Source organism: Nanorana parkeri, unplaced genomic scaffold (assembly GCF_000935625.1).
Source record: "Nanorana parkeri isolate BGI_ZX_2015 unplaced genomic scaffold, ASM93562v1 scaffold359, whole genome shotgun sequence".
NCBI classification, from domain to species: domain Eukaryota; kingdom Metazoa; phylum Chordata; class Amphibia; order Anura; family Dicroglossidae; genus Nanorana; species Nanorana parkeri.
The window spans coordinates 797488-817337 of record NW_017306627.1 but is presented as its reverse complement, the minus strand read 5'-3'; the positions used below and the strand labels follow the sequence as shown (position 1 = coordinate 817337).

Genomic DNA, 19850 nt, shown 5'->3' with positions numbered 1-19850 from the left:
ACCAGGATTCCATCTCATGGACTAATACATATATATGTTTATATTAATTTATACATTCCATGCAGGGCAGCACAGTAGCATTGTTCAAATCCAATTTTAGTCAGGTCTATCTACATGGTTTTTGTGTGGCACCCCCCACACTCTAGAGACATGCCGGTGGGATGTTTGGCACTTGCCCAAAGTTGCCCTAGCATGTGTGTGTGCATGTGGGTCAGGAAACAGGACCACAAGCACATAAAAAGCAGGGAATGAAATGAATATCTGCACTGTACAAATTCTTTTAGTAATAGATTTATTTATTTTTTTAACTGCACCTTTACACTTGACCCACACATTGTTTATTTCCAAACCTTTTAACCGTTTCAATATTGTTATTTTTAGAGACTGATTGCTACTTTTATGTTGCTTTACGAATATTTTTTTCATATATACTCATTATGAATGTATATATACAATACCAGGTACTGAATCTATGTTTTATTATTGCTCTACATTTTTGATGTATTAAGTAAGTCTTTATCTTATTGCAATCATTTGTTTTATAATCATGATTTTTCTTTGTGTTTTACCTGAGCCCTGATAAGGTGGTGTATTATAGACTCCCGAAATGTGTTGGCCACTCTACTTTATTGTCCCCTGACCCTAGTCAAATAAAGTTGTATCTAGACTATTTCAGTTGGTGTAGCAATTCATTTCCTTCATTTATTGTTCAAGAACCACAGCCAACATATGAATTACATAGGAAAGGGCATCTAGTATAACTGTTCCTGTCCATGTAAAAAGGACAAATTTAGCTGCTAAAACTACATTAGCATGGATGTATAACACAAATAGAAGAGATGTTCCCTAAAAAAAATTATTGTATAGAACAGAATAGAATAGAATTCATAGAATATTTATTATTTGCCTTGGTGCTCTGTGGTGCCATTCATTGTAGTGTGTTCTCCAATGCATCTTTCCAACACACCGGCATTGCAGTGCAAGGTAACACACTACCATGTGTTGTGCTGTACCAGTAAAACATTCTGCAGGAGCAATTTCCAGTTGAGGTACACCATTTATAATGTGCATTAAGCACGTGCATCAGACACACTGCAATGGATATCCGTGCTGTGAATGGGCCTGCCTACATACATATCACAATTAACTAAATGTGGGCGAGCAGTAATGTGAGCAAAGTAAACACAAGTGCACTTAAAATGTCCAACCATGTGCAGGGTTTTTTTTTATAATGGATTCCCCCTTTACATGGTTTGGTACTAGACATTCACTTCACTGCACTTCATTCTTTAGTTAATTTAAAGCAATAATGTCTTACTGCATTATTATTGCTGTTAAAATAGTTTACTATGAACAAAGACAGGATTTTTATCTTTGGTATAGGAGCATGTTTGCTCGTAGCATTCTGAGGTAGTAGCCCAATAAATTTAGTATCCTTTTTCTGGGTAATATTTTCTTTAACTTGTGATAGAGAAATGTATTGACCACTTAGTATGAAATCTAGTGTACAATATTTTATGTGATTACTTCCAGATTTTCTACATTTCTTTTTACAGGAATGGAAGTCCACATTTTTGCTATGTTAATGTGTTGCCAAAATAATTCTTTATGTCTGCTTTTGGTTGTTTCTACATTACAAAGCCTGAGCTAGAATAATCAAAACACATGGTTTGGAAGACAAGTGACATGTGGTTCATGAACCCCATAATTAGTTCCCCTTCCTAGTGCTAAGCAGTAATTAAATTTGCCACTTCTGCTCTGCTGATTCGTTTATTTAGCTATTTAATTGCTTGACTCAAAGTGTCTTTATCTCCGGAACTGCAACACTTTATTCAGGCAAAGACAAACCATAAACCATTTTTTTACAAGGGCAAGGATCTGTGAAAGGAAAATAATAAGATTTTTTAAGTTAACAGTAAATGGTTCATGGTGGCTGTATAACATAGTGCATATTGTTATTTACATTATGTATCCATTCTTGAGAGATGATTCATCTAGCACCCGGGGTTTGTGTTGAGGTAACATAGTATATAGTACAGTGATGTGTCGTAACAAAGTAAAAAGTGATCTAAGCATCTTACTTGTGGCAAAACAATGCCCAGAAAGTATAGTCATGACATAAAATATAATATAACTAGCACTGATGTACCATAATCTCCAGTGATACTGTACAAAGTCAGAAATATGAACACGGGTAGGTAATATAGATAACAAAGAGACTTTCAATGTTTCAATTAGAGTAACATACAGTTAAAAAACAATAGCATGGACAGCAGTATCAGGATACAACAGGAGAGAGAGTTGTACAGTACTTAACCACATCATATCTAATAATAGGAGTTCGCAACACTGGCTATAGACATCAACATTTTATTCGATTTCCTGTTTTCAGCGTCTTTTCTGATCATAAAACTTTTGCACACTGTGAGGAGAACCATAATTAATCCTATAATGCAGGACAGTGCTTTCTGCTATATGAAAAGTACATATTCAGTAGTGCTATCATTTTTTAAAAGAAGTGAACTAATAAAAATAAGCATGCTCTCCCCCCGTCCTCTGTATCAGGACATGCGCTGAGCTTAGTAAAGGGACTGGCCTTGACAAATAATAGCAGACGGCCTGGCACACACACCAATGTAAAAACGGACATAATTATCTATGACCAGCCCACTTCTTAATGCCTGAGCCAAACTTGCTCTTGAATATGGAAAAGCCCAGCAAGTGGTGGAGAGCGAGAGTAAGGCAGCAGCTAGTTGTGGATGGCTTCCCCGTCTCCAGGAATAGATAACATTCAGGACTGAATTGCTAGAATTAGTGGGGGTATGGTGAGAGGTACTGGAAGAAATATGGTCAGTGTTTTCTGTGTAGTTTTTTTTTTAATGGGATTATTTTATACCTACATTATTAGCTGAACCTTTCATTTATAAGCAAATAACTTTATTACCTGATCATTATCCACTAAGAATGTAATAAGATGGGGTGGAAAACGCAACAGGATAATGATTACAGTGACGCCTGCACATTGTGTGACTTTCCTTTTTTCCCATCATGACTTGCGAATAACAAATCAGGTGGATGTGACTATAAATATATATATATATATTTAATGTATTTTTCTTTCTTCAGCAAATGCCGCAGATGGTAGGTGGGGGTAACTCTGGGGCCAATTCTACTGTCTTTTCAGTAATCCTAAGGCCCAATGTGTAAGAACAATGCTTACACACGGGCCAGATTTACTAAACCATACAGTATGTGTATGCTGTGTTGATGTGTTTTTTTGAAACAGGCAGAACAACTCATTTATGTTGTCACAGTATTTACTATTTGCCTGCAATGCATGTGGACATGTTCACATCTGCCATGGAGTACAGTGGTATGCTAAGTATTGAACATTACATGGTGCAAACAGACACCAGCTAAGTGCAGGCATACAAAAACAAAATGGTGCCTTCTGTAATTTTTAGAGGGCTATTTGCCATCTGTTAGGTATTTTACATGAGGGATTTATGGAAGAACAAGACCTCATGAAGCGTGCATTGATAACAACAATGGTGACTGTAAATGAAAAAAAAAACTAGTAAAGATACTTATAGTCAATGCTGTGTGGTGGATACCACAGTGTGCATGCATAATCAGTAATGCGTGTGCACAGACATTCTGGCTTTGATCACAGCAAGTATGTAACTGTATAACATTTCCATGTAACCATTGGAAATGAAGGTTATAATGATAAATACCTGTACCTACCTTCCCCTTTTTGGCAGTATCACTTATGCATCTTTTGGAGCTTTTCTTTGCTGCAAGAACACTTCATACCTTTGTATACACCATGCCATCATGTTGGGTTTGTATAAACCATCATGTTGCGGAAAACACACAGTAAAGCGACAACACATGGTGACAAACTAAGCACAGTGCAATGCCTTGTGATGCCACCCCAATGCATCTATGCTGTGGTACAAAATATAGCATGTCTCCTACTTTAAGGCCCAGCCAGGATATATAGGCTGAGGGGCCAAAGTGTAATGCAATCCATGAAAAAGGATGTGCGGTGCATGCATTACCATAACACATCTGAGTGTTAACAAGCCCAAAGTAGGCACTACTGCTTGTTTGTAACAGTTTTTTTTCCTCTCAAGGTAGAAATCTAACATGCACATTCTTTAGTGTACCTTATCCGACTATAAAGCACAAAAACAGCATTATTTGGATATTTTATGTACATTGCAAATTCCATTGCAGAAGAGACTTATACAGTCCCTCTTCTGCCATAAAAAACCTGCCTACCAGCTCATTTGGAACCAAATCCCTCTGTCCTTTATTTCTCCTCAGTTGTATCTATTTTTGATCTGATGTACAGATATCTATATAAAGGTATAACTTAACTACCAAAAATTGTATTCTACACTAAAGACTTTATCTTATCTCTTACTTATCTTGTTGGCTATTTAGCCAGCATTAAGAAAAGGTAATGGTGAAAAAAACAACTTTGGGTTTAACCAATTTTTTTTGGCATATAAATTCCTAATGGTCCATATAACTAGGGGCTTGACATGACTGTGTCTATTACCTAAATACATTGGAGGGAATTTATCAAAACTGGAGCAAACAAAATCTGGAGCAGATTTGCACTGCAACCAATCAGCATCTCTGTCTCATTTTCAAATCTTACCTGAGCAAACTGAAGAGAGATGCTGATTGGTTGCCATAGTCAACTGCTCCAGATTCTGTCCGCTCCAGTTTTGATAAATTCCCCCCATTGTGTTGCAAGGTGTCCCCCTCTTTCCCCTCTCAAAAAAATGAACTGAACAGGGGTGTATATTTTAGGAGAATCACATTTGCTAGGTAAATGTACATTCAAGCTCTCATGGAAACCTGTATTTTATATGAATTAATTGTCCTCATATCAATGTTTCCCTGCACATTTGCAATCACTTTTAGTATTTCAGGGCATTAGACACAAGCTATTCATTTCCTTGATAAAAAATGAATTTATGAATTCTTACCTAGGCCTGGATGCAGAAAGAGATGTTGTTGAGGATGCCCCCCCACACACACACTCCAATTTCCTTAGCCTGGCCAATGTTTAAAATCTCACCACACCACACCACCTTAATGTCTGAATTGTTCCGTTATATGTTTAATTCAGTCCACTGTTAGAACCATCATGTACAGTTTTCCCTTTAGAGATGGATTGTGTGTGATGTGTTTCTACCCCTTTGACAGCTGTGTTATGGTTGAGTTGTGCACCACCTGCCACTACAGCAGTGCTGTACATGTCTACATTTTTCATGAAATACACATTGAAGCAGTTCAGCTACTCATGGAACCTTAGCGATCCATGTTCCTATGCTACTGGTATTTGTGCTTCAACATCAAGAGCAGTACTTTGGGTGGATGTACATGGGCAATTTAAGCATTACTTGCACTGTTTAGTAGTGACTAACATATTGTGATGTCACTACTATTTGACATTCAGTGGCTAATTTTAGTGTTTGGGATGTCATAGAATAGCTAAGATAGTGGGGTGTGAATGGGAGGCTCATTTAATAGCCTTCAGTTAAGTAGATTTCAGCTTTTCCACTTTCTATAAGAAAGCAAAATAGCTCCATGAACATGCTGTAAATCAATACTTTTGTCCCGTACATATATGTAATTTCTACATGTCTCTGTAATTTTTGCCCTCTAAAAAGATTGATATCCACTCCACATTGTACTCTAAATTAATAGTACATGCCCATCCACAATATGGGTGATGGAAGCTTTTCTAACCTTTATAGAAAAGTAAAACTTATAAATCTCATTATTTTTGTTTTTTAACAGGTGTATACAGAAAGCACAAACTTTGATAAAATCCTCCATTCCATAACTAATTATTATTCTTCTCTTACTGTGTAACTAAAGTGGTATCACTGATCTTGTTGTGAACTGGGCTAAGTGGAAAAACAGTGATCTATAACATTCACCTTTCATACTGGAGGACACTAAGAAGGTGTAACACATTGCACAATTAACCTTTTAACAATGATGCCGCTATTTTTAAAGATTATTTTCAGAGTTGAATATAGGATGGAAGTTTTTGTCAGAATATTGAGCAATCATTAATTTTTGTCACTAGAAATGACAGTTATTAGTCATCTTATTAACAAGAAATTGGTATGTTCCAATACAATTTTAAACAATAATCAAATTCAAACTCCCCTCGCCCATCAATGCCTATACAACATTCACAGGGGCTTTCCTTCAGAGAAGAGTCAAGAGAACTGTAGCTTAATGAGAAGTAGGGATATAGCCATGCTTCACACAGAGGGGGCGGTTGAATAGTCCTCCATAGTTATGTGCAGATAGCCCATGCTCTTAATTGATACTTGGAAAGGAGGAGTCATATATTTTATATGCAGTTGTTGGTATAAGCAGTCCACCTAATAAATAGCTGTCTTTTTAAGAGCTCCAATTGTCCCATTATTCTCCAAATAAGCATAAAATATAGACATGCTAAATTATGTGTGGTTAAAAATGTGTGGTGAACAGGGCGAGTGATTCATTCATTGGATAGTAAATGACAGCATGCATCTTTGTTGTAGAACTAATGTTTATACAGTTTTAAAGGGAATCATGTAGTAAAATGCAAGGTCTGCTAAAAACTGTCCAAGCCTTCTCTTCCATAAAAAATATCATGATGTTAGTAGGTGTAAAATGTACCTTTAAAGGAAAAAAGTTAGATTTATACTTGCCTTACCCTGTCTTCCTCATGGTTCGGCATGACCTCACTATCCTTCCAGGAAGATTCCTGGGGAAAGCAGAGCAGGCGAAATCTTGGAGAAGAGACTCCATTCAATTGCAAGTATCTTTTCACAAGATTTTGGCTACACTGTATTTCCCAGGATCATGCTGGAAGGAGAGTGATGTCCTCCTCCCCTAGGCGACATGGCCGGAAGACAGGTGAGGCAAGTATAAACTCTAGCTTTTTTCCTTACATGTACATTTTATACCAACTAATAGTAGGTCATTTGTGAAGGGGTAGGAGGGCCCAGGCAGCGTAAGCAAATAGTCTGCTTGTAATCTACTGTAAGGTCCGCTTTAACTTCACTGAACTCAATCATTTGATGCAGATTCACATTTTATCAACAGCGAACCTTTACTTAAATATTATGTTTTAGTCTTTCATATATCGTACACTGCAGAGTTTTCAATGTTAAAATGTCAGGAACAAAATGCTTATTTGTGCATAAACTAAATATATTAATATTAAGCACTTAGAGCTTTAATGTAAGCATCCATTCTTCAAAGAAAAACCTAATAGCTTTCCATCTGCTCCAGATTTTTTACAGCCATTGTTTTATGAGGTATAGGGCCCAGACCTTAGGGCAGAGAAAGTAGTCAGCCACTGAACTGTCTATAGGCAGCAGTGGACATGAATAAATAATGACATAGCTCCATTTATGAGTGATCACATTACAAACACTTAGCACTTAGTCATTAATTCCTGTAAGAAGTCTTTGCTCAATTAGATAACTACTATGAGGATACTTTGTTTTCATAACCTGACAGTGCTTTTAGAAGATCAATAAAATCATCTTAAAAAGAGATCTTGTCTCTCTGGATGTATCCATGATATGTTTTCTACCATTGATGATATTTCTATAGAAAATCCTTTTATTTCAGCACTGAATCACATCCTATGTTTTAGTAGCAGAACAGGTTCTGCACAAATAGGTTAGTTTAAGTATTTTTATAAAGGCAGAGATCTCATTGAAACCAGAATAAAGAAATAGCGTGTGAATGCTTTTCTGAGATAAAGTCATGCAATCATGCACAACAAGACCGTTCAGCTTTCCTCTACCCTGAGAGGGCACTGATAATATAATAAAGAGTGAAATATCAGGGTTTATTCAAATGAATGCATGAGTTAGCTAATTGTATAGTAGCCAAGTCAATCTATGTTGAGTAGGTAAGCTGAATAGATTTATTATACCAAAATGTAACTATAGTGAAGCCACCAGTTGATACAGTTCAAGCCATTGCTTCTTTTCCGCAGAATGACCTCACTGTACTATGGGCTTTTCAGAACCAAAAACTTAACTGAGGGTGCAATTCATTTTTCCATTTCCAACATTTATTGTTTTGAACCAAACATCATTCTTCTTTGCACAGCATTGCACCATTGAAAAATAGCCACAAAAGACACTGTGGCTGTTTGAAACAAAACTTATTAGCATCCATATTAGCCAAAGCAAATACAGATAAGGGCCTGCTCCATGTCTGAAGAGAAATTTCTAAGAAATATGTTTTACTTTACTATATTCTTCAGTTTCCTTCTCTCAGTTACACATTGCTCCGAATGCTGACATAAGAGCTTAAAATGCACATGCTACTTTTCTACACATTGATTAACACAATTCAGCCAGCTTAATTCTGGCAGACCAATATAGTGGAAGAAAACCTCTAATACAAAAAATAAAAAATTGGGCCCCAGGAGCTATTTGTCATGGTAGATGTACCTACAAAACTGATACCTTCCAGTGCTGCTTCCCTCAGTCACCGGCCCTTCCATCATCTCCCAGGTTCTGTGTTTTCGGCCACTTGATTGGCTTGGCCCTGTTGACATTACTCCTGCTCCCCTCGGTCACCATCCCTTCTATTATCTCCTGATCCTCTTCCAGGTTCTGTGTTTTCAGCCACTTGATTGGCTGGGCCCAGATGACATAACTCCTGTGCCAAAGAGTTATTTCATGTCAGCAAGAAAATCCTGCCACAACTCTGTGGCTAAGTGTACAGTTGTAGAAAAAGTGCTGACAGGCAGGGAGAAACATCCATTGCAGAAGAGACTTACACAGTTCTCTTCTGCCATTAAAAAGCCTGCCTGTCAGCACTTTTTGAAAATGAGACCTCACTTCCACTTTAGGGAGAAGTTCCTCTTCTTTAGTATACACCATAGGCTTAGCATCACAGGGGCTGATAACGAGAAAGCTGAGCTGTGTAGTAGCCTTGCCGAAACCTTTTAAGTGTGGAATAACCCATTAAAATTGAACTGAAAATAGTTCAATGCTCATTGTAAAAAAAATGCTAGCAGAGTTCGCTAGCTAGAGTTTTTTTGGCAGAAGAGATATACATAAACTTTACTTCCTATGCATACGGCACAGCCTATGCATCATAGAGTGGACACAGAGCTAATTCCTTGCCAAAATAGTGCAGGGAACAATACAAATCCCATGTGCATGCTAAGGAGTTACTTTATCAGTGGCTATCCAGTGGTAAAAGAAGAATGTTGTGGGACCCAGGAAAAGTGGCAGAGGGGATAGTGGCATCATCATATGGAGCAGCCACTGGAGGCTGGACCAGTCACTGCTGGTGGAGAGCACACTGAGAGGTAAGAGTGCCATAATGTGCAAGTATGCTGTGCATATTTTAACATCATAGTCAAAGTTTACCCCCATACAATGGAGTTTAGTTCTGCTTTAAGATTACATGATTACAACTTGTAAATATTCAGTTACAGTGGCTAGCAATGTTATGGCTATAAATAGGAGCTTTATAGGAGTGCAATGTTGGCCACCTAACTCTGACCCCAAGTGCTAAGGGAGTGTAAAAAAAGGTAAATTATGCACTACTGTTCCTGGACCACTTATGTTTTAGGAGTGTAAATAGGTGTACAGTACACATACCACTCTGAAGGGGCCCACCAAAATACTGCTACAGGGCCCTGTGATAGCAGGTTATGACTCCTGACTGTGCCCCTTGAAACTTGGATGGTTGTGGGTGGTGATTATTTTGCTGGCATGGTAAAATGTATTCAATTTCAAACCCTGTTACTAGCCTAGCACAAGGCAGGAGTAAATCTTTCTAGTTACGTTCTAATCAATATATCCAGATATAGCCTACTATCTGCTGCATTGCTCTTTACATTCAGCTTGTTTATTTTTTGCTTTGTTTATGTTTTTTCTACAATGTATTAGCACTGATGTTTACAGAAATTAGTGTAATTGTGATAAAGTAAATAACACAGCACAGAACTCTTGTAGAGTACTAAAATTATGTACTCAGCCATTCAAAACTCAAAATAGCAAATAGCTCTTTCTATAAAATATACTCTCATAAAGCATTTTGTAGATAACTATAACGTAAAAAATGTTTGGTTCAGGGGAAGGCAAAGCAGTACAAAGGTCTTTCCTAAAAATCATGAAGTATAAGAAATCATCAAGAATAAGAAATCATTAGGTGTTTCTATGCATCAGCGTCCTCCAAAAGGTTAAATATCAGGTCGACTGACCCTTTAGCTGAACCGGTGGTGGGTATTATTTGACAGTAACAAAGAATTATAATTTGCTGTGGATTACTACACATTATTGCTCTTGCTGTTTGTTGGTTTTCTTTTTTTCTGTAGAGATGCTGACCCTTTTCAGCAAATACAGAAATACTGAGAGACCCGTGCAGTAACCTTATTCTGTATGAGCAACAAAATCAATGCTTCTAGCCAGTAAACATTTTCACAACTGTTCTAATGTATAAAAAAAACTAGGGCTGTGCAAATTAACGATTCATTTCTCGATTAATCATTAATCTTTTTGATCGATTAAAATTTTTTTGATCGATTAATTTTTTTTAAAAACTCTCTGCACGAGCGCCAGCCAAGGCATTGGCCTATACACATACAGCACAGCAATGAAGTCATACAATGAACTAGGATCACACTAATCCACCACGTTATTATTCTGAGTTGCCCCACGTGAGATTAATAACGTGCTGGATTAGTGTGTTATATATATATATATATTAACCCTTTCGCTGCCAGAGCTGTTTTTGCATTTTATTTGCACACATTGTTGGTGTGCAAAATTGCTTAAAGCTCCAAGAATCATATATTTTCTGAAAGCAGAGACCATGGAGAATATAAAATGGTGTCAGGTGTAATTTGGTTACATGATATTAGTGCAACAGTTTATCAAACCCAAATTTTCATGAAAAATGCATTGATTAAAAATGTCCATATGCTTTAAAAGCTTTTACAGGCTGTACAGGACACCAGGAATGGGCCCTGGATGGACGGTATATCCCTCCCTTGTTTAGGTGGTGGTCCCGTTAAAGTCACCTTGTATTCAGGGCCTCCATCCCTGACTACAGCCAGTTCTGGTAATGAAAGGGTTAAACCACCAGCCAGAGGGTGTGTTAAAAAGGAACAGTAAGCCAGTCAGTCTGGCTGTGTGGAGTGTTTGGAACAGGACAGATGGCTATGTGTGTTAAGCTGTGGAATACAGTCTGCCGAGACTCTGCTGGGACACCTGCGTCCCTACTGGAACCCTCTGTGCGCAGGCTGGGACTCTAACCCTGAGGCTGGGACTCTAACCCTGAGGTGGGACTTAGTATACAGGCGCTGAGCCGAAGTCTTGTGTTTGCTGAATATAAGCCATTTACTTTGACTGTTTGTGGAAATGAATAAAAGGTTTATTGCATTCATCAGTTTTACATGTAAACGCACCAGATGCATGTGTTTATGTTTATGTGTGCATGTGAACATAGGAACAGGGGCTATAAAAAAATGTTTTTATTAATTTTATTTCAATTTTATTTTTTTACACTGAACTGTATTGCTATCATATGAAAGCCCTCTATGTGATAGCTATTGCTGGTGACAAGTCCTTTTCAAGGAAACATCAGGGGTCACCTATGGACCACAGTGAAGCTAATCAGTCACAGATTGTGCTTGATCAGAATCTTACCCTGGCCCCTTACCCCCAGTCCCCTCTCGGTGGCCAGGGGTTGACAGCTCAGAGACCAGCAGTGATGAAATCCTTGTCACTTCCAGCTTCATTCACCAGAGAGGAGAACAGCAGATAGAAGTTCACTGATCTTCCCCTGCTCTCCCCACCGACACCCATCATGACTGGACCGGGTCCGCAGGAGGGGAAGCAGAGCCCAGTATAAATGGCAGGTGAGTTGGTTGGGGGAAAGCACCTCCAGGAGGTTGTAGAAGTGAATGGGCGGATGACAGTTGGCTGGGGGAGTGTAAACACCCTCTCAGTTGCTATACAAGCCAGGAGTCTCTTTACAGCTCCCTGCTTCCATGGACATAATATTTGTGCCTGTGGAAGGAAAAGGGTAAAACCCACAAGAGCATTTCTTTTTAACACTACCTTTTCTACTTCCTGTCTTTTCAAAATCACAAATTGGCTTGATGAATATGGTAATATAGCACATTTGGTAGTTAGTACATTTTTATAGAGGTGTTTACATCAGACCAACAAGAGGGACAAAGAAGGTGAAAAGAGGGACAGAGATATTTGGTTTCAAAAGAGGTTCTCTCCAAATGAGGAACTGTTAGGAGTTATGTGATATTTCAGCAATAAAAGTTTTTCCCACACTATATATTTATCACCCAATAAATTTGTTTATCAGACATGAGAAAATAAACCTGGAAGCCATGCTTAGTCACACTTACTTTGAAACAAAAGCAAAATATGTACTAGGGAAGGGCTGGGAAACTCTGGCCATCCAGCTGTTGTGGAACTACAAGTCCCATGAGGCATTGCAAGACTGACAGTTACAGGCATGGCCACCCATAGGCAGAGGCATGTTGGGATTTGTAGTTAAAGCACAGCTGGAGGGCCAGAGTTTCCCTTGTTACCCCTGTACTAAAGCAGCAAGAAATAATATATATTCATGACAATACTGGCAATAAAAATACTGACCCAATGAAAATGTTGTGCAATAAAGCTTTGAAATCTATTTACAATGTGCCAGATTCTGAGTGCTAAATATGCACTGAAATAAAATGATCCAGGTCATGATGTGGTTTCTATCTAATAGGTATCTTAATTTCTTAATTTCTTAATTGCATTCATAAAATTTTTGGATGGTAACCAGTTTTTCTTTGCCAACAGTATACACCAATGTCTAGTAGGTTCATTTTAAAACATATACAGTCTGTTGATAGAATGTGTTTCCTCCGTCATCTGCTAATGAAGAGCTTTTGCCTGGTGTAACACAATGGTTTATTTTTAGGAGTGATGAGGCTTTATCACAAGTATGTTTAAATTCCTGTTAAGTGGATACTAGATATAAATATCTTTTTCCAGACAGGGTGTTATATTTCTTTTAATTGCTGAGGGAGCAATATGTAGATGTTTTTGCACATGGTTTGAAGAAATCCTGAATTGTAATTTGCTAGCATGTAACCCACTTCATTTGAAAGGATGCATGCCTGTAGCATCATATCTGCATTAGCTCGGTAGGTTTTTGTTTTTTCTTCAGAATTAACGCTGCGATACTGTTTACATTAACCTTCAGAGTAGAATGGTTTCATTAATCCCTGGGACTGTTATTAAATCAGAGATGACATCCCACAATCATAAATGAGGTAATGGAAACAAATTAAGAATCTTCTGTTATATATACAGTATATAGCGGACACAAAATGGGTGTAAGTTATGGGTTTCAATTACATTTTCCAGTAGCTGTTAATTATGCTTCAATGACTCACATTGCTAATTCTATGATATAACAGCTCCTTTCTTCTCTAGTACCTTCTCCAAAGCTCAGGAAGCCAGTCATAATGACCTATCCTAGACTTACAATACCAGGTCCTTTGATTGACATAATATATATTTATTTCATTACAAGTTATTTACAGTAACGCAGGACATTGAAGCAGCACACTTAATGTGATGTCATGAACCGTGTTTCTCTTCTCATCACTGCCTAATCCAGTGGTTCTCCACCTTTCTAGGGCCAGGACCCTTTGGTAATATTTGCCAAGTTGTGGTGACCCCCAATGGTAAAATTTAGGGATAACTCGGCTGCTGCAGCGACATCTGGTGGTGTGGCGGGAGAACTGACACTGCTGCGCTAGGAGAGGGCTGAGGAGGACTCTCACTTAGCACAGCAAAAATCACACGGCTACCCCCAGAGAGGAATTCATATAAAGCAATAAGGTCGCGATCGCCTGCACTGGAACGAGTGGCACATCAGTGCCTGTGTTCGGGTGTGGGCGATTGTACTGCGGCCGGAGGATGTGGCTGCGGGGCCATTGACTTTAATGCACTGCCACACCCCCTCCCATCCCAAAACAAAGTGAGCCGGCCAGAATGCGATCCAGTGCTTTCCGACACCAATTGGGCTTGAACGCACTGGGACTGGTGTGAACTAGCCCTTAGGATCTAACAGAACGTCCAAGAATCTTAATGCCTTGTTTTATTGCCGTTTGGGGAGACTTCCCATCAGTTCCTGCCCCATGACATCCTGTTACCAGGGCAGGAAGTGGGACTCAACTCCCCAATGGTCACACAGACAACAATGAAAACCTCATGTAGACCAATGACAGGAATGCTTGCTCATGTATAAATGATATCTACATCTCTAAATATACCAAGCCACTCAAAAAAAGAACACTGGGAATTTAGTGGTATCAAAATATTTGTTTAAAAAAACATAATTATTTAAAATTAAATTGATGCTTTTATGTGATTATAGATTTTTGATACTGTTACAGCGTATTTGGATACCACTAATGTCACCAGTGTTCTATATTTTTCTGTGGTTTTATAATAAAAACATGACAGAGGTTTAGATCTCTTTGTACAGGCACATGAAATATCTATTGAGGCAAATTAAAACATGATCATATCTGACTCTGTCAGAGGCAGATGCATAATGGGATTTGTAGTTTCACCACAGCTGGAGGTCTGGCCACCCCCGCTTTAAAGCATCCCCCTAACCTTCCCCTCTTCTGGTTTACATTCTACTTTTGCCTGATATGCTTTCTTTTCCCACAATATACTTTCTTTTCCCACAATATACTTTCTTTTCCCACAATTTCTCATTTTCAGCTCCCTACATTCCTTCTTTTACAACATTTCCCAAGCATTTGTCCAATTTAATGGTGGAGCCTACCTACAACAGAACTCGTATTACTTACTGTATCAACCTTCTAATTCTTCTAGCCAGTTAACTTCTCATACATAGGCCTGACCACTTTTCCTGGTTACATCTATTGTTCCCCCAAGTGTTAAATAAGAACTGCAGCCAAATAAAATCTTAACCCTTGCAGTGAGGATACCCCCGCATTGCAAGGGTTCAGTTCTCGTTTTGTCTAGGGAGCTAAAATAACAGTTCTACTCACCCGAACCATGATCCTGACTGATTCCCAGACCGGTCCCTTCAGCCTGTCACCTCCTCCACTCCAGTGATGGAATGTTCCTCCACATCCTCACATCCAATACACTGTCTAGGACGTGATGACTCACTGGACCTTAGACCACTGGGGTAGAGGGGGAGTGAAACTGGAGGGAGCAGTCTAGCAGCCAGCTGAGATTGTGGTTCGGATGAGTATAACTCTGTTATTTTAGCTATCTAGACAAAACGAGCACTTAACCGTTGTAATGCAGTAGCCCCACTGCAAGGGTTAATGTTTTATTTTCTTGCAGTTCTTCTTTAAAGCTTTGGAGGCTGTCACTCTATCATGGCTCATCTTTTTGGCTCTTGATAAGTAAAGTTAATAAAAAAAACATTCTGCAAGTCTACAGTTGGCAGCATAGACAAATCTGACTTAGAAGTGACTGGAATCTATCAAAACTGGAGCAGACAAAATCTGGAGCAGCTGTGCATGACAACCAATCAGCTTCCAGCTTTCATTTTCATATCTAAACAAAGCAAACGGAAAAAAGAAGCATATTGGTTGCTATGGGCCACTTCTCCAGATTCTGTCTGTTCCAGTGTTGATAAATTCCCCCTAAGTGAGTATTTCTAGAGCACATACAAGAAAACCTAAACTGGTAATAAATTCTGCTTTCGAAATTGATTATTCCCTGGTACAATGTTAAAAATATCAGGCCCTCCTTCCACAAGGTCATGCTTAGATCATGCCCACTTTCCAGGCAGACCTGTCCGGATCACACAAACCTGCCCCTAATTATGCCCACTTCCGACCATTGTCCCTTTAGTCATACCATTTTTAAGTCATTACACATGCTCAGTAACTTAAATAAGCATGGTGCTGTGATCCTGGGACACTGCCTGGTGGCAGCTTGACAATAATAGAGCACTGGTATCTTTTTATCAAAAATATGTGAAAAATAAGTCTTGTACATTTCTTAACATAACCATGGTATGTTGCATCCAGACTTCTGCAGCAACCAAGCATTTACATTTCAGCTAGTAGAGCTAACTAACTCAAAGGGAGGGCATATGATAACCATTTGTATCAACTATTCAAACTTGAGTGGCGTTTTAAAGCTGAACTCAATAAGTAAATATTGTCAGAACACAAGAGGCATACATCTTTTGGTGCTTTGTATATTTCTTCTAGATCTGTGCAGTAAAACAGGAGCTTCCTGTAATAAAGACTGGTCACTGCTGCTCTCTCTCCTTGTGCAGGGTGACTGGTCTTGCATACAACCCCTTGTAGGTTTTTTTGTAGGTAATTTGTAGTGGGTGGGGCCTGCTTGGTCCCTCCCACAGCTATTCTCACTGAACAAGCTATATGCAGCACACTGATTATGTAATTGCTACTGTTAAAGGGTATTACCTGGGTTTGTATTTATATCCTTTGTGGCTTTTGAGCATTAAAATTAAAATTTTTGTTCCCGGAGTTCAGCATTAATTCCATTTTTCAAAACTATTAGATTTGATAGACATCCATAATGTGAATCCATGTACCACATATTTAACAGCATACATTTCATAGTAATACTTTAAAGTGCAATCTGTGTAATCTATACATAGCCTCTGGCTTTCAGCATTTACTGCAGTGTAATTGTATGTAGTAGGTAGTTGAACATGCTGCCTCCCCTTCTGTTGACTCATTTAGTGTATCCTGATTCCTGACTTCCGCCCAGCAGCATGCATACACTGTCTTGTAAATATGGCCTCTCCATACTGCAGATTGCATTTGTAATGAAACCACTCCTCATTCTCCACCCCCCATAAACAAACAATACGCAGCACTAGGCAAGCAGCTGTCATCACAAAAGCAAAAACTGACAATCGGATTCCTTTAAAACCCAGAAAGAGCACATGGTCAGTGTTTGCATGGTAAGAGCCTTTCATTATTCTCTGTTCAGCCTTGTCTTAACCTACAGTAGCCCTATACGTCTAAACGACACCACCATGCCGTCCTTGCTTGCAGAGCTTTGCCTGTTTTCAGATAAATGTATAAAGTCTTGTGATTCTACTTTTCACAAGCAGTCCCTGGAAATTCACCAAAGCCTGTTACAGCTCCTTTACAAAGGCGGATTCCCTGCTTCTCTTTAGGCACTCAAAATTTTTTCTTTTAATGCAAAAAAACAATGCCGCCTATTAAAGATATTTGTAAACATAGGGATTACAGTAGAGCTGTAAATAAGCATAGCTGTAATAAAAACTAAATAATGTAGCGTGTATGTTGTATATAAAAGTATAAGCTGAAGTGCTGATTGGAGAGAAACAGAAGGAGCAGTACAGTCAGCTGTCCAGGCAGCCTATACCCTTTTTCTCTTTAGGCACTCCAAATTTTTTAATTTAATGCAAAAAAAAACAAAAAAACAATACAACATATTAAAAATATTAGAGTCTTTGATTTATTTCTTATACATAAATCAAATAAGCATAGCCGTAATAATCTTAAATAATGTGGCGTGCATGATGTATATAAAGTGTAAGCTAAAGTGCTGATTTGTGAGAATAAAGTCTCCTGTCCAGGCAGCGTATGCCCTGATGATGCCTGCAAGTAATGATTCCAGGGTGCAGAGAGGAGTGTACTTAGCTTTGTGCCAAATAAAGACACAGTGATGTTATCCAATCACTAATACTCCACAGGGCAGCATCTTAAATGTTGCAGGCTCTTGTCACTTCTCTGGGTGGATTCCACTATATGTCTTTTTATGAGATTAGAATATGAAGCATGCCGTGCTCTCAAGGCTCATGCTGCTACAGAGCTGCTTGTTGGCTGTGTGCTGGGTATAGTGTTCTATCGGATTAGGACATCACATTCCCAGCCCTGACAGAGCCTTTGTTCATTATATTTATAGCTTCTTCTGGTCATTGTTGAGCAGAGGAGATTGCCCTGCCCTCTGGCCCTTTCCTAAGAAGATTTTGGGCAGAAGCTCCTCTCATGTGGCACTAATTGAAATGATTGGTGGAGGGGGTGTTGTGAGCTCACTGTGCCTGACTCAGGCTTATCTGCCAGGGGCTAAGCAAGAGGAGAAAAAAAAGCAAAGCTTTGCCTCATCCCAGTGAGGCTCAGGGCTTCTGGCCATCTGTCCTCAGTTGGAATCAGGAGACACATAGAGGGACCGCACTCACTGTGACCGTGCAGAAGAAAGAGCATTGTTCAGGAACTCTGGCTGGGCTTTTAGCGGAGGTGAAGGTTGGTGAACTGAATGTAGCTGTGTTATCTGTCTATGAAGATTTCAGCTTGGCCAGTCAGCCTCTCACAGAGATGTGGCCAAGCCTGTGCTTTATTGTGTGTGCCTTTTATTTATGTGCATAGCCACTTGTGTGGAGTGCAGCCTTGCTGCTTTATTTTACAGTCTTCATCATGATGGTGTCTTTATTATACATGCCTTTTTGCATCCAAATGAATGGGATTGTTTCCGGGCGCTTTTCAAGTGCACGTGGACTACCACTTTTTGGCAACGACATGGCGGTGATAAGGTTAACTGAGCAGAGACGATGTTTGCAAAGTTTCTTACTTGCGTTGACACGTTATGATGCTGGCTTTCCTTTTTTTGTGTTCAAATCAAGTTTATTAGGCTTTCCTTTTTTGTACTCTTCATTTACTGAAATGTGTACGTGAAATACAGGCATCATACTGTGATGTGTGCTAATCAGGATGCTATATATAAAAAGCCCACCACGCATGTTACAATCTAATTGTACAAATTCCTTTAGGTCTACCATCAACTATGTAGTGCATGAGCCTGCTTGACTGGATATAAATTGATTGTATAAATTAGGTAGGTCTTCATATTAGCAAAATCACGAATATTCCCCAGAAGGGGATCCCACCATGGTTACAAAGTAAAATACTTTGTAACCATGGTGGGATCCCCTTCCGGGGAATATTTGTGATTTTGCTATTAATTACACGAGGGGACCCACCGTGTGAATTAAGTGATTTTTTGTTACTGATTATATACATTGAATACCTTCCTTCCCCATCTTTATATATTATAGGTCTTCATATTACATAGTTTTTGTCAATCTTCAGATTGGATGGCCAGATTTTAATGTGTACGGTAACCCTTAGACCTTTGGATTTATGAGAAAGCATCTCTTCTCTGGCTACATGTGGAACACCTGCTCTGTTTTCTGTTCAAGTCAGCTGACTGCAGATAAATAAGGCTATGGGATGAACCTGTCTCTATGTCCACAAAGTTTTTAACATAATTCCTGGAAAAATATGGTACCTTAGCGTAAATAAACGGAACTCTATCTTTCACCGTGCAAACCAATTTGATCTGCACGCAGGCCTTTCTGACACTGAACTGGTTAATGCCCTTGGATCCAGCACTGCTGGCTGCTTATACGTACTACAGTCACATTTTTATGAATGGGTTGAAAGCATGTGGCACCCACATCACAGCATAGCTTTTTGCTGTGGATTTGTTTAAGTATTTAATTTTTTTTATATGCAGTAATGTGTCAGTTATAGTCTATTTCATTTGCTGAAATTGCCATATTAATATAGTACAACATTGTGCTCCTTATTTTGAAACTGAACATTGTTAGAAATGTACTGCAGTTATAATTGCATTAACATTGCAAATTAACTGTGCTACACAACTGTATATATGTTGTGCACAGTTGTAATTGTAATCTAAAACAAGATTTGTTTTACCACCTACACCTAACACTAGATGTGCATTGCTCGATTACAT

The 19850-nt window shown here is 38.8% G+C and overlaps 1 protein-coding gene across 1 annotated transcript in view; it reads left to right on the top strand.

Annotated features, from left to right (window-relative positions):
* The first annotated feature begins 17861 nt into the window (after positions 1 to 17861).
* LOC108788897 (poly(rC)-binding protein 3-like) overlaps positions 17862 to 19850 on the top strand; it is a 162145-nt gene continuing 160156 nt past the window's right edge. Inside the window, exon 1 of the mRNA XM_018558799.1 lies at positions 17862 to 18337. The gene's annotated coding sequence lies outside the window, so the exon portion shown is untranslated. The remainder of the gene's footprint in view (positions 18338 to 19850) is intronic.